General features: G+C 36.3%; 1 long non-coding RNA gene across 1 annotated transcript; it reads right to left on the bottom strand.

Annotated features, from left to right (window-relative positions):
• Positions 1–1,410: 1,410 nt before the first annotated feature.
• LOC147356940 (uncharacterized) lies at positions 1,411–4,725 on the bottom strand. The gene is made up of 3 exons (XR_015143847.1): positions 4,609–4,725; positions 1,812–1,973; positions 1,411–1,528 (listed from the first exon to the last, which is right to left on the bottom strand). It is a non-coding gene; the product is annotated as an uncharacterized LOC147356940 (long non-coding RNA).
• Between the last annotated feature and the right edge of the window lie 10,097 nt (positions 4,726–14,822).

Below are 14,822 nucleotides of genomic sequence, written 5' to 3'. Positions count from 1 at the left end.
ACCCATAAAACGCTGCTATTTTATTCCTGCAAACAGCAACTTCATCTCCTTTTTTTCTGTGTATTTTATGGTATGGGATTCCTTTATGGTGCCATTTATATTTAAATCTCATTTCTTTAAAGATTTTTTTCTCATCTTTTATCTTTTGAAAATACTACAACCACAATGAAGTATTCAGTGTTTCTAGAGCAAAAAATTCTCTATTATAAAATGTAAAGTGTTTCAGACAGAAGAAATGCATTTTCTGTTCAACATAGATAATCATTGTGATGTTTGGAATACAATAATGAGATTGATGTTTTAATAGCTACTTACTTATTCAATAAGTGTCATATTTGTCGTGTTTTCTTTCAGGTATATTTTATTCATTCGGTTTTGAGAAGGTTTGCAAAAGGCCTTCTTCACCGATGTTGATATACCAGGTGGAAAATTGCATACAAGATAGAAAAAGCATATTCTTTTTTTCTTTAATGAATATTGAAAACAGTGTTTGATCAATTAATTTATGACTCAAAAATAATTGTCCATACTTTTGGATTATAATTCTGAACATTTTGAACAGTTATGTCAAGTAAATGATAGATTAGCAAAAAAGTTAAGATTTGAGCTAAATTTCTAATTATCAGCATATTCATTACCATTGTTAAATAACAAGTCACCACAACATTTAGTAACTGAAAAAAAAGAACATTTTTATATTATAGATTTTGGCTGGTCAGGAATCCATTATCAATTTCTCTGGGTGGTTCAAGACCCAGGGCTTTCAGTAGGTGGAACTTAAGTTTTCAGTTGGGGGCTGGCTTTATATCTTCACTGGGAATCTTCACTGAATCTTCATTGGGACTGAATAACCCACTTCTAAGCTCATGCATGTGGCTACTGGCAGGCCTTAGATTCTCATCAATTAGGTGTTTTCACAGACTGGATGAGTAAACCCACAATGTGGCACTTGGCTTCTACCAGTGTCCTCCCAGGACACTAATATTAGTTCCTACTAATTTTTGGATTAAGATCAAAAATCTTTGAAATGATGATGGCAGAATAAAACATCTGAGTGACTTGCGTTGCTTATCTTCAGTGTCCAGGGAGTTAGTCACACATAACTTCATTGACATTTTAACTCTTTAAGATCTTTTGCTATCATGTCACTAAAAAAAAAAAAAAAACTTTACAAATATCCAACATTTAACTTGACACACTTGCTCAAATTTTTCATAATTTCTTTTGTAAAGATTTTCTTAGGTGAACATTTTTATCATTATTAATTTCTGTTACATTTTCTGCATAATCTCTTTGATTTCATCCTATTCAATTATCATCTCTATCAGGTTCATGAGAAGGAGAATTTATATTTTAAAAATTTCCTAATTAAAAAAATAATTTTCTCCAAATAGTTATTCTGAAGTTATTTTATTGCCAACATATGAACAACAGTCTCTTCAATAAATAGTGCTGGAATCACTGGATATCTGCATTCAGTTCAGTTCAGTCGCTCAGTCGTGTCCGACTCTTTGCGACCCCATGATATCTGCATATAGAAAAAGTAATCAAGACATAGTAGACCTTACACCTTCTATAAAGATTAACTCAAAATTTCTCCTGTGTAATTATGCATGCTAAGTCGCTTCAGTCGTGTCCAACTCTTTGCGACCCCATGGACTGTAGCCCACCAGGTTCCTCTGTCCATGGGGATTCTCCAGGCAAGAATACTGGAGTGGGTTGCCATACCCTCCTTCAGGTCTGTGTTATTATAGATTTAGCAAAACCCATAGAATATACAAAACCAAGAGTGAACTCTGATGAAAACTAACCTTTAGGTAATAATGAAGCTTCCATGTAGGTTCATAGATAGTAACACTTACACCGCTTAGTTCCGTAGGATGTTGACGGTGGAGAGGTTGCATTGGTGGGAGGTGGGATACATGGGACTCTCTGTGCTTTCCATTCAATTTTGCTGAGAGCCTAAAACAGCTCTAAAAATTCAGTTCTATTTTAGAAAAGAAAGTCTCAATACTCAGCAGTGTATAACGATAAGCATTTATTTTGTGCATTTGCAGATTTTCTGTGGTGGCCTTGCTGATCTTAGCCATGCTTTCTTGAGCCTAGGCTGGGATAAGGGAGCTTAGCTGAGGCCCTACTGAGCCTCTCACCTTTCTCCTAAGACAACCTGGCCAGTCTGCATTTGCACTTCTCTTGAAGCTGATCAAAGGATGAGAAGGAAAACAGAAACAATGCCACTGTGGGGGCCCTGGCATAGGACGGACATTTCCTTCTCACTTTACAGGCCAAATCAAATCAAATTACATTACTTAGCCCAAAGTCAAAATAGAGAGACATTGAAAAAGCATAGCAAAGTGTTGAAGACACGGGGCCATGAATGTCATCTACCGCTCAGCATGAGAGACACATTAAAGAAATTCACTGCACAAAATAAAATGGATTTGTTCCAAATTTCCCTAAAACTGCTATCTTATTTTAATTCTGTTAAGTGCAAAAGTGATTATCTTTAATAAAATTGCACACAGATAGTAAAAGATTACAATTTTAAATAATAAGAAAACAAAGCCGTAATCTAAAATATTATAAGAAGTCAAACCTCAGTGAAGTGAGGATGTTAAATTATTACTTAAATATAAATCCTTGGAGACATCCCATGGTTATGCTTTTTGAATTTTTAAAGGAAAAATATATTAATAAGTAGCCAAGAAAGAGAAATCTCTCAGTTATGTCTACCTATAGGATATAAAGAATATAAAGATATAAATTCATATAAAGAATGAATATCTTCTAATCAGGTTATGTTATGAGGCCATGAAATGTAATGCTCTGGAATTCTTTATAACAAAACATTTCTATTAAAGGTCAGAGGATATATTAAAATTGCTATAAGCAAAATATATTAATGATATATAATATTTAAATGAATGTTAAAAAAGAATCAATTTTTTACTTATGTAGGTTTGCATATTAGACAAGCACTACTTTCAATGGTTACTTTTTATGAATATGTACAAAAGTGAAAATATTTTTCAGTCACTAAGTAGTTTAAAAAAATATTTTAAGTGTAGTCATAGTTTATTATATCAAATGCTTGTAGAAAAAGCTGTTTCTTAAATTTATAAAATAATTGACCAATTTCTTTAACAGGTGTTATAACTGTCAATGTTTAATAAAAATAGTAAATTTTACCAAACTATATAGCTAACATATTTTTTTCTGTGATAATCATATAACCACTTATTCACTTATCTAGATTTATTTTTCCTGTTTTACTTTGATGTTTTCATACAAGAGAGTGATAAAAATTAAAAAGTGTAAGAATATTCATCAGGAAAAAAAAAAAAGAATATTCAGTGAAAAATAAACCTCTGCTTGAAACTTGATGCACTTGTCTACAAAGAAATTACTTCTGTATTATTCTATAGATTTAAACATATACAATATTTACATGTATAAGTATTCTTGTACATAAAATTATAAAATAATACTTAAAAAGCAGCTCTGACCTTAGTTATCTCCTGTGAAAAAATTTATCTAGGAAACAATTTCAAGTCAGTACACAGACACTCTTGCGTTCACTGGACACACATACATTGATATATTCACTTCCTAAATACAACTTTTTAAACTGTATTCTGTAAATCTTCAAAATGAAATACATAGAGAATAATACCATGACACACCAAATTCAATAATAAAGACATTTAAATGTCAGAGTATTTAGATGGTTTGTCTTAGAGGAAGTGCAAGAGACAAATTCTAAAATATTCTCAGAATATGGCAAATCTGTGGGCACAGTAATTAGGAATTAGTAAAGAGGTAATACTGAGATAATAAAGCAGAATTCTGTTACCAGTCTGGTAAATCAACCCACTGTTCTTGATATTACTACACTTTGTCCAACCATCAGTTTTATATTTAGAACACTTCTCACCATCTCTTTTAACCCTCAAGATTCCAGGTAATAAAGAATCTCTTTCTTGAGAAGGATGTAAACTTATGGCAAAAAAAAAAACAAACAAACTAATGGCAGAAGACCTAAAACCCAACCTATTTATCTTCAATAATAAGACACTCTTCACAGGGAAGAGGATAGTGGATGAGTCATTAACTTTACACAACTTACTTTCTTTATGGCCTGTTAAGCTATTCCTGTTGTTGGCCAGCAGATTTAGGTATCAGATGTTGATGCTTAAAATTCATCCACATGTACAATGTTAGTTCATGTCATTCTTTAAAAAGTATACATTTATTGTTTTTGTTGCTATCATGCTGTGATGGACAGTCTCTGAAACCACTCACAATGACCCTGCCTCCTGCTATTCAAAAACTTGTGTGATTGTCTCTTCATGATTGTGAACTGAAGCTGGCTCTTTACTTCTAATCAAGAGAATATGGCAAAAGTAATGAAATGTCACTCAAATTAAATTTTAAAAGACTACTGCTTTCCTTTTGCTTCACCCACCTCTCAGCCTGTCTGTCTTTTTTGCCCTCTCTCCCTCCACTCACTCTGGGGGAAGCAAACTGCACTGTTGTGGGTAGTTTTATAGAGTTATACAAAGACAAGGGTGGCAAAGAGCTGAATCTGGTCAAAAAGCTAGAACTGACCTGAGGTCTGTCAACCATCACTTCAGTGAAACTGGAAACTTTCCAGATTGAGTCTCTCAATGACTGCAGCCTGGTGTGAACCCCGAGACAGAGACACTCAGCTGTCACTGACCCACAGAAGCTGTGAGAAAATAAATGCGTCTGGTTTTAAGCCACTGACTTTTGAGGTAATTTCATATAACAATAGATAATAATATACATGACAACTAGTGTTCTGGCATTCTTCAGAAACAGTTTATGAAAACCTGCAAAGTGACCACTTGGTCATGAGAAAATAAGCAAAACATAAAACAAATAAAATCATGTGTGACAAAACCAAATGAAAAATACATGCTAATATGAAAAATATAAAGCAGGCATACATAACAATGGTTTCAGATCATTTAACAATCATGGTGTTAAGTGAAGCAAGTGCTGAAGTCAACAGAGCTAGTAGGTCTCATTGAAGCCTGTTTATTATCTTATCTTTCTAGTTTAATATCTATGAAATCTCAGAGAAATCCAAAGCAGAAATAGTTGTATTAAAAACATCTCAGTTAGGGGAGCTTTCCTGGTGACTCAAAGGTAAAGAATCCACCTGCCAATGCACAAAACACAGGTTCGATCCCTGTGATCAGATCAGAGGAGATCCCATATGCTGCTGAGCAACTAAGCCAATGCAGCAGAATTGTTGATCCTGGGCTCTAGAGCCTAGGGTCTGCAACAGCAGAGCCCATGTGCTGCAACTGCTGAAGCCTGGGTGCCCTGAAGCCTTTGCTCCACAACAGAAGCCACCACGATGAGAAGCTTGAGCACCACAGCTTGAGAGTAACTCCCACTCGCTACTACTAGAGAAAAGTTTGTGCATCAACAAAGACCCAGCACAGCCAAAAATAAATAAACAAAATTATTTTTTAAAAATCGAAGGATTTGAAATCTAAGGATATGAAAGTTCTTTTAAAAAAAGTATTTTCATTTACCAACTAAATTAAAAATATCATAAAAAAGGTAGAATCAGATATATGAGAATGTTTTGCTTCAAACAGGGCAGTTTTTCATTAGCTACATCTAGTAATCTCCTTTTGCTTAATAAAACTTCTTTACAATAGGTTCTTAGAAGGAAATTTAAAAAAAAAGAAACACAACCATTACACAATGTACAACATCTGTAATATGTTTCAAAATTACATACAGAGAGGTATAAACCTGGGTATTTTCTTCTATATGGAGCCTTTGAAGCCATCTTATCTGTCTTGGGCTTACCCATAATACTATCAACAGTTTGGAAGAAAAGTATAGATGATCAAATATATTTGTTGAATATTTGGTGAATGAACTAACAAGCCTACATACTCCCATGATTATATATTTGGCTCACCATTAAATTTTTTCAGACATTTTTGTCTTTGTAGATTTTTAAATGAGCTTACAATACATGATATATGTGAATACTGTTAGTTTATTTCCATGGTGGCACAATTTGTTGATTCTGGAAGGCAGCACCCTAAGTTTTACATTTCTATTACTTCACAACTCCTAATAGCAGTGTGCTTTAACATAGAAAATGTTCCATAAATGAGAATATATACACAGTTATCAGTAGGCAATATCATCCAAAATATTTCTTTCATAAATATTCTACAAAATAAACTTTTAGGTGACAGCAAAATAAAACTGGATATGAACAAACTAATATTTCTGGTTGGAAACAATCTAATAACTAATCTTTAACTGTAAAGAAACTATTACTATGTCTAGCTTTTATTTTTGCATTTTCCCTTTCTAGAACACCTTCTCCAAGGACCTACTTGCAAGGTTCTTCACACAATATACAGTAAATGCTTGTAAACTAGTCCACTCTAAGATACTTCATCAAAAAACTAATTGCATTTCTGCCACCATTGACCATTGGCATTCTGCCAATTCAGCTCTCGCTGAATTGAGTCTCAAGAAAAAAAATGAGTGTAGCTTTAAGTGAAAGAAACTTTCTGTAATTATCTGATAAACATGAACAAAATAGATTTTCAATTCTATTTTTTCAGTTCTAAATTAGGTTTTAGTTCCTAATTTAATTCAGCATTCTACTTCAGTAGGAATTTTCAAGATAACATTTCAACTCTCCACTTCACTTAGTCTATCAAGTCCCAATCTCATCTGGATAAAGAAGACCAGACCTATTCAAGCACATCAGAATTGGATAGGGCAGAATAATCTTTTTTTCTACATGACAGCACCACTCAGTAGGGACCTAGTAATTCTAGTCATGCAGTTCATCCTCTTGTAATATGAAGTTAAAATCAAATTCAGGCAATATTTTGATATAGCAAATCTTGGTGTAGTTGTAAAAACAGCTGCAAAATTAGCCTACCAAGAATATTTTAACTTTATTTCTCTTTCAAATTCTCAGTTATTCCTTTCTTCCATTTTATTGAATAAAACTATTCCATTTGAGAAATACCTGAATGCAGATTTAATGTTTACACATGCACTGCCTTGAATGATATATTGACACGTTTTAAAGATATTTTTTCAGTGTTCTAAAAATTGCATATTTGAAAATGTGATTGAATTTTATTCAACTATTTGAGTTTCTAATTGTGGCATATTTAGTTTGTATATTATGCATTTGCTAATTTCTTTTTGGGGAGTTTTCTCTACTCTATTGTATACAATATTGGTAGGAAAATAACTGGTTTATGGGGTTCATTTTTCCTCCCTCCAGAATCCCCAGTACAGGTGAGCTGAACTGACCAATATTTGCTTGACTAGGCAGACTGTCTCCTAGGACTTCATAACTTGTGAAAGTAACATAAGGACATAAATGAGAAATGTAGGTCATTCATCACAGTAGAATGAAATGACCAAATTGTATCATTGCAAAGTTACCCGTTCTGTTTCTTGATACTTACACGTCAGGAAAGTCCTTTCTAATCTTAACACTAAAACTCCAAATTCTTAGTTCCTTGATATATTGCCAATAATGATCACTTTCAAAAATAATAACTATTGAATTTAACCAAGAAACATAATTGATCTGGAATGTGGTAGTGATTAGTATATTTTATTACAATAAATTTCACATTTTTCCTCAATGCGAATTGTGTGTCACATCTTGATAAGATGATGACATCTGCAAGAGGACCCCTAAAGTTTTGAGAATTTTAGTGACATAATTTTAAAGTATCTGATTAGGAGAAGAGTTAATATGATGGTGAATTAAGGGGAATGACTGTATATGATATGAAAAAGGCTTAAAATGATATAAAGTAGAATAAATTTTAAAAACTTAACTACTTGAAGTGAAGTGAAAGTCACTCAGTCATGTCCAATTCTGTGCGATCCCATGGGCTGTAGCCCACCAGGTTCCTCCATCCATGGAATTCTTCAGGCAAGAATACTGGAGTGGGTTGCCATTTCTTTCTCCAGAGGATCTCCCCAACCCAGGGATTGAACCCCAGTCTCCTGCCTTGTAGGGAGATGCTTTATCATCTAAGCTACCAGGGAAGTCCAACTACTTGACATATGTATTACAAAATAGGCTTGATATTAGAAGTGCACATTAAAAATAAAGAGAAGTATGCTTGCAACTGGAATAACAAAAATAGGAGGATAGGGAGCTCAAAAATTAGTTAAATGTATTAATATTTAAAAAACAAACTCAGATTAATGAGTAATTTCCATCACTTTTCTTCTTTTTACTCATAATTTTTGCTCCTTGACTTTAACAGAAATGTGTATGTGTATACTGTATATGGAGAAGGCAACGGCACCCCACTCCAGTACTCTTGCCTGGAAAATCCCATGGATGGAGGAGCCTAGTAGGCTGCAGTCCATGGGTCGCTAAAGTCGGACACGACTGAGCGACTTCACTTTCACTTTTCACTTTCATGCATTGGAGAAGGAAATGGCAACCCACTCCAGTGTTCTTGCCTGGAGAATCCCAGGGACGGGGGAGCCTGATGGGCTGCCGTCTATGGGGTTGCAGGGAGTCGGACACGACTGAAGCGACTTAGCAGCAGCAGCAGCAGCATAGGGTACATATATAGTGTATATATACACAATTCATTTAGAGTTAATTATTTAAATGAAGATTTATGTGTTATTTACAATAAATGAACAACACTATTTACAACATATTTGCATTTGCTCATATTCATGAGATATGCTTTTCAAAAATCTTAATTTTGCAAAGTCTAGTTTTGTTTCAGCCATGTCTAATGTGGTTGTTCATGATAGTTTTCGTTTTTCACTCTACAGACAAAATACTTAAATATGTTCTATTCACAATTTAAAATATAACTGCTACTATACACATTATAGATCAATTTTGTTTGGTATCTATATTTTAAAATGTGCTTAAACCTCAAATATTATTTCCTTATATGAGTTCTATTCTACAGTTGTAAGCAATAAGAATAATTTAAAAGATTAATTACCTGAGAAAAGAATTGTGTCATATGATGTTTTCAACTCATTGTTCCAAATGCAAAGGATGTTAGACTGAGTTGTTTTTTTAAGAAGCTTAAGAATATTTGTTAAGAAGCAAGCTTTTAATAGAGTGGTTTGCAAATCATTTGTATTTCACATCACTCCATATGATTAGTCAACGCTGCAGAAAATGTGGTATTGCTTCAATTTATTATTCAACTTAAAGTAATTATTTAGATTCATATCTAGAATGATTTAAATGTCACAACCCCTTTACTGCTTAAAAAGTGAATGTAAAAACTAGAATTTCCCTAGCAGTGGGAAATATATGTTTTGCAAATAGGATTGAAATGGAGAATAGTGTTCAAACTGTTCCACTATATCAAAGTAGGCTTACTCAGCAGTAAACTTATTCCACAAAAATCGATTGTGTGATGGAAGCTGGTTATGAATTAGAAAAAAAGAAGAGAAACAGTGTTTCTTCATACCAATAACTAATGGTTTGTTTAAAAACATTTCTAAGCAGTTTGAAGAATCAGAGTGGTGTAAAAACACACAAAGGAGACCACAGAACTCCTGTCTTTGAGATGTGACAGACTCTATAGCACCCACACACACAAAAAGATTTTCTGTTGTTCACTGTACCAAATAAATAAAAAGGAAACAATGTCTTTTTCACTAGAATAACTTTCTAGAGAATTAAGTATATTAAACACCATTTATATTTGAACTAAAAAAAAAAAAGCATCATTTTTCATTCTGTGCTCCTAAATATAGGCGTCTATTTAGGCTTATACAGATCACAGTACATTTAAAAGTCTTTATCATTGTGGCTTATGTGCAGCTAAACATTTTTAAACACAATATGCTGCTAAGTCACTTCAGTCGGTGTCCGACTCTATGCGACCCCATAGACAGCAGCCCACCAGGCTCCCCCGTCCCTGGGGTTCTCCAGGCACGAACACAGCAGTGGGTTGCCATTTCCTTCTCCAATGCATGAAAGTGAAAAGTGAAAGTGAAGTCACTAAGTCATGTCCAACCCTCAGCAACCCCAAGGACTGTAGCCTTCCAGGCTCCTCTGTCCATGGGATTTTCCAGGAAAGAGTACTGGAGTGGGGGGCCATAGCTTGTGATTCCTAAAAATTCTCTCAATTGTCTTAAAATCATAGGTAGGGGATGATTTAGTATAGGGCCTATGACCCTAGTCCCTTCTGATATGATTAGGCCCAGATATCTAACAGATTGTTGACAAAACTGAGCCTTTTCACTTGAGGACTTATAACCTCAGTTCAGATTACTTCAGTTGCTCAGTCGTGTCCGACTCCTTGCGACCCCATAAACTGCAGCATGCCAGGCCTCCCTGTCCATCACCGACTCCCAGGAATTCACCCAAACTCACCTCCATTGATTCGGTGATGTCTTCCAGCCATCTCATCCTAAGTCGTCCCCTTCTCCTCTGCCCCTAAACCCTCCCAGCATCAGAGTCTTTTCCAATGAGTCAACTCTTCGCATGAGGTGGCCAAAGTACAGGAGTTTCAGCTTCAGCATCATTCCTTCCAAAGAATACCCAGAACTGATCTCCTTTAGAATGGACTGGTTGGATCTCCTTGCAGTCTAAGGGACTCTCAAGAGTCTTCTCCAACACCACAGATCAAAAGCATCAGTTCTTCAGCGCTCAGCTTTCTTCACAGTGCAACTCTCACATCCATACGTGGCCACTGGAAAAATCATAGCCTTGACTAGACAACTTTTGTTGGCAAAGTAGTGTCTCTGCTTTTGAATATGCTATCTAGGTTAGTCATAACTTTCCTTCCAAGGAGTAAGCGTCTTTTAATTTCATGGCTGCAGTCACCATCTGCAGTGATTTTGGAGTCCCCAAAAATATAGTCTGACACTGTTTCCACTGTTTCCCCATCTATTTCCCATGAAGTGATGGGACCAAATGCCATAATCTTCGTTTTCTGAATGTTGAGCTTTAAGCCAACTTTTTCACTCTCCTCTTTCACTTTCATCAAGAGCCTTTTTAGTTCCTCTTCACTTTCTGCCATAAGGGTGGTGTCATCTGCATATCTGAGTTTGTTGATATTTCCCCCAGCAATCTTGATTCCAGCTTGTGCTTCTTCCAGCCCAGCATTTCTCACGATGTACTCTGCATAGAAGTTAAATAAAAAGGGTGACAATACACAGCCTTGATGTATTCCTTTTCCTATTTGCAACCAGTCTGTTGTTCCATGTCCAGTTCTAACTGTTGCTTCCTGACCTGCATATAGGTTTCTCAAGAGGCAGGTCAGGTGATCTGGTATTCCCATCTCTTTCAGAATTTTCCACAGTTTATTGTCATCCACCCAGTCAAAGGCTTTGGCATAGTCAATAAAGCAGAAATAGATGTTTTTCTGGAACTCTCTTGCTTTTTCGATGATCCAGCAGATGTTGACAATTTGATTTCTGGTTCCACTGCCTTTTCTAAAACCAGCTTGAATCTTGAAGTTCACGGTTCATGTATTGCTGAAGCCTGGCTTGGAGAATTCTGAGCATTACTTTGTGAGATGAGTGCAACTGCGCTGTAGTTTGAGCACTATTTGGTATTGCCTTTCTGTGGGATTGGAATGAAAATTGATATTTTCCAGTTCTGTGGCCACTGCTGAGTTTTCCAAATTTGCTGGCATCTTGAGTGCAACAATTTCACAGCATCGTCTTTCAGGATTTGAAATAGCTCAACTGCAATTCCATCACCTCCACTAGCTTTGTTCATAGTGAAGCTTCCTAAGGACCACTAGACTTCCCATTCCAGGATATTGGGCTCTACCTGAGTGATCACACCAATATGATTATCTGGGTCGTGAAGATCCTTTTCGTAGTTCTTCTGTGTATTTTTGCCACCTCTTCTCAATATCTTCTGCTTCCTTAGAAGAAATGCAGTAGCCATCATGGTCAACAAAATAATCCGAAATGCAGTACTTGGATGCACTCTCAAAAATGACAGAATGATCTCTGTTCATTTCCAAGGCAAACCATTCAATATCACAGTAATCCAAGTCTATGCCCCAACCAGTAATGCTGAAGAAGCTGAAGTTGAACGGTTCTATGAAGACCTACAAGACCTTTTAGAAGTAACACCCAAAAAAGATGTCCTTTTCATTATAGGGGACTAGAGTGAAAAGTAGGAAATCAAGAAACACCTGGAATAACAGGTAAATTTGGCCTTGGAATACAGAATGAAGCAGGGCAAAGGCTAATCGAGTTTTTCCAAGAGAACACACTGGTCATAACAAACACCCTCTTCCAGCAACACAAGAGAAGACTCTACATATGGACATCACCAGATGGTCAACACCAAAATCAGATTGATTATACTCTTTGCAATCAAAGATGGAGAAGTTCTATACAGTCAGCAAAAACAAGACCAGGAGCTGACTGTGGCTCAGATCATGAACTCCTTATTGCCAAATTCGAACTTAAATTGAAGAAAGTAGGGAAAACCACTAGACCGTTCAGGTATGACCTAAATCAAATCTCTTATGATTATACAGTGGAAGTGAGAAATAGATTTAAGGGCCTAGATCTGATAGAGTGCCTGATTAAATATGGATGGAGGTTCGTGACATTGTACAGGAGACAGGGAACAAGACCATCCCCATGGAAAAGAAATGCAAAAAAAGCAAAATGGCTGTCTGGGGAGGCCTTACAAATAGCTGTGAAAGGAAAAGAAGCGAAAAGCAAAGGAGAAAAAGAAAGATATAAGCATCTGAATGCAGAGTTCCAAAGAATAGCAAGAAGAGATAAGAAAGCCTTCCTCAGCAATCCATGCAAAGAAATAGAGAAAATCAATAGAATGGGAAAGACTAGAGATCTCTTCAAGAAAATTAGGGATACAAAGGGAACATTTCATGCAAAGATGGGCTTGTAACGTCAGCCTGCCAGAAAGTTTAAGAAATCTGAGCCTTGTGAGCAAGCTTCCTCTGTCTCAGTACAAAGCAGATTATCATCTACATATTGTAGCAATACTGCTTTGGAGCTATTAAAGTTTTGTAGATCCCATGACAAATTTTGCCCATATAAGTGGGGGCTGTCATGAAATCTCTGAGGCAAAATTGTCCAGGTTAACTGTAAAGCTGGCTAAGTAGGTTCTTCAAAGGCAAATAGGAACCAACTTTCCTCCACCAAAGGAACAGAATAGAAGGCATCTTTTAAATCAATTACTGAGAAATATTTGGCTCATTCAGGAATTTCAGACAATAGAGTATGAGGATTAGGCACCACGGGGTGTAAAGGAACTACAGTCTCATTTCAGTTCAGTTCAGTTCAGTGCAGTCACTCAATCGTGTCTACCTCTTTGTGACCCCATGAATCGCAGCATGACAGGCATCCCTGTCCATCACCAACTCCTGGAGTTCACCTAAACTTATGTGTATCGAGTCAGTGATGCCATCCAGCCATCTCATCCTCTGTCGTCCCTTTCTCCTCCTGACCCAATCCCTCCCAGCATCAGGGTCTTTTCCAATGAGTCAACTCTTCGCATCAGGTGGCCAAAGTATTGGAGTTTCAGCCTCAGCATCGGTCTTTCCAATGAACACCTAGGACTGGTCTCTTTTAGGATGAACTGGTTGGATCTCCTTGCAGTCCAAGGGACTCTCAAGAGTCTTCTCCAACACCACAGGTCAAAAGCATCAATTTTTCAGTGCTCAACTTTCTTCACAATCCAACTCTCACATCCATACATGACCACTGGAAAAACCATAGCCTTGACTAGAAGGACCTTTGTTGGCAAAGTAATGTCTCTGCTTTTCAATATGCTATCTAGGTTGGTCATAACTTTCCTTCCAAGGAGTAAGTGTCTTTTAATTTCATGGCTGCAATCACCATCTGCAGTATTTTGCAGTGAAAAAAATAAAGTCTGACACTGTTTCCACTGTTTCCCCATCTATTTCCCATGAAGTGATGGGACCAAATGCCATAATCTTCGTTTTCTGAATGTTGAGCTTTAAGCCAACTTTTTCACTCTCCTCTTTCACTTTCATCAAGAGCCTTTTTAGTTCCTCTTCACTTTCTGCCATAAGGGTGGTGTCATCTGCATATCTGAGTTTGTTGATATTTCTCTTGGCAATCTTGATTCCAGCTTGTGCTTCTTCCAGCCCAGCATTTCTCACGATGTACTCTGCATAGAAGTTAAATAAGCAGGGTGACAATATACAGCCTTGACGTACTCCTTTTCCTATTTGGAACCAGTCTGTTGTTCCATGTCCAGTTCTAACTGTTGCTTCCTGACCTGCATATAGGTTTCTCAAGAGGCAGGTCAGGTGGTCTAGTATTCCCATCTCTTTCAGAATTTTCCACAGTTTATTGTCATCCACCCAGTCAAAGGCTTTGGCATAGTCAATAAAGCAGAAACAGATATTTTTCTGGAACTCTCTTGCTTTTTTGATGATCCAGCAGATGTTGGCAATTTGATCTCTGGTTCCTCTGTGTTTTCTAAAACCAGCTTGAACATCTGGAAGTTCATGGTTCACATATTGTTGAAGCCTGGCTTGGACAATTTTGGGCATTACTTTACTAGCGTGTGAGATGAGTGCAATTGTGTGGTAGTTTGAGCATTCTTGGACATTGTCTTTCTTTGGTATTGGAATGAAAACTGACATTTTCCAGTCCTTGGCCACTGCTGAGTTTTCCAAATTTGGTGGCATATTGAGCAAATATGCTCAGCCTCATTTATTATTCATAAATCTTGAACTAGTCTATTTACCATTTGATTTGTTTATAGCCAAACAAAAAGCAGGAACTTTTACAGGGAATAGTCCCTGCTCCTTTAA

This window comes from Bos grunniens, chromosome 16 (genome assembly GCF_055505025.1).
Source record: "Bos grunniens cultivar Pamir isolate PY7600 chromosome 16, Bosgru_T2T1.0, whole genome shotgun sequence".
Taxonomy (NCBI): domain Eukaryota; kingdom Metazoa; phylum Chordata; class Mammalia; order Artiodactyla; family Bovidae; genus Bos; species Bos grunniens.
The sequence above is the reverse complement of the archived record's forward strand: the minus strand, read 5'-3'. Positions and strand labels throughout refer to the sequence as shown.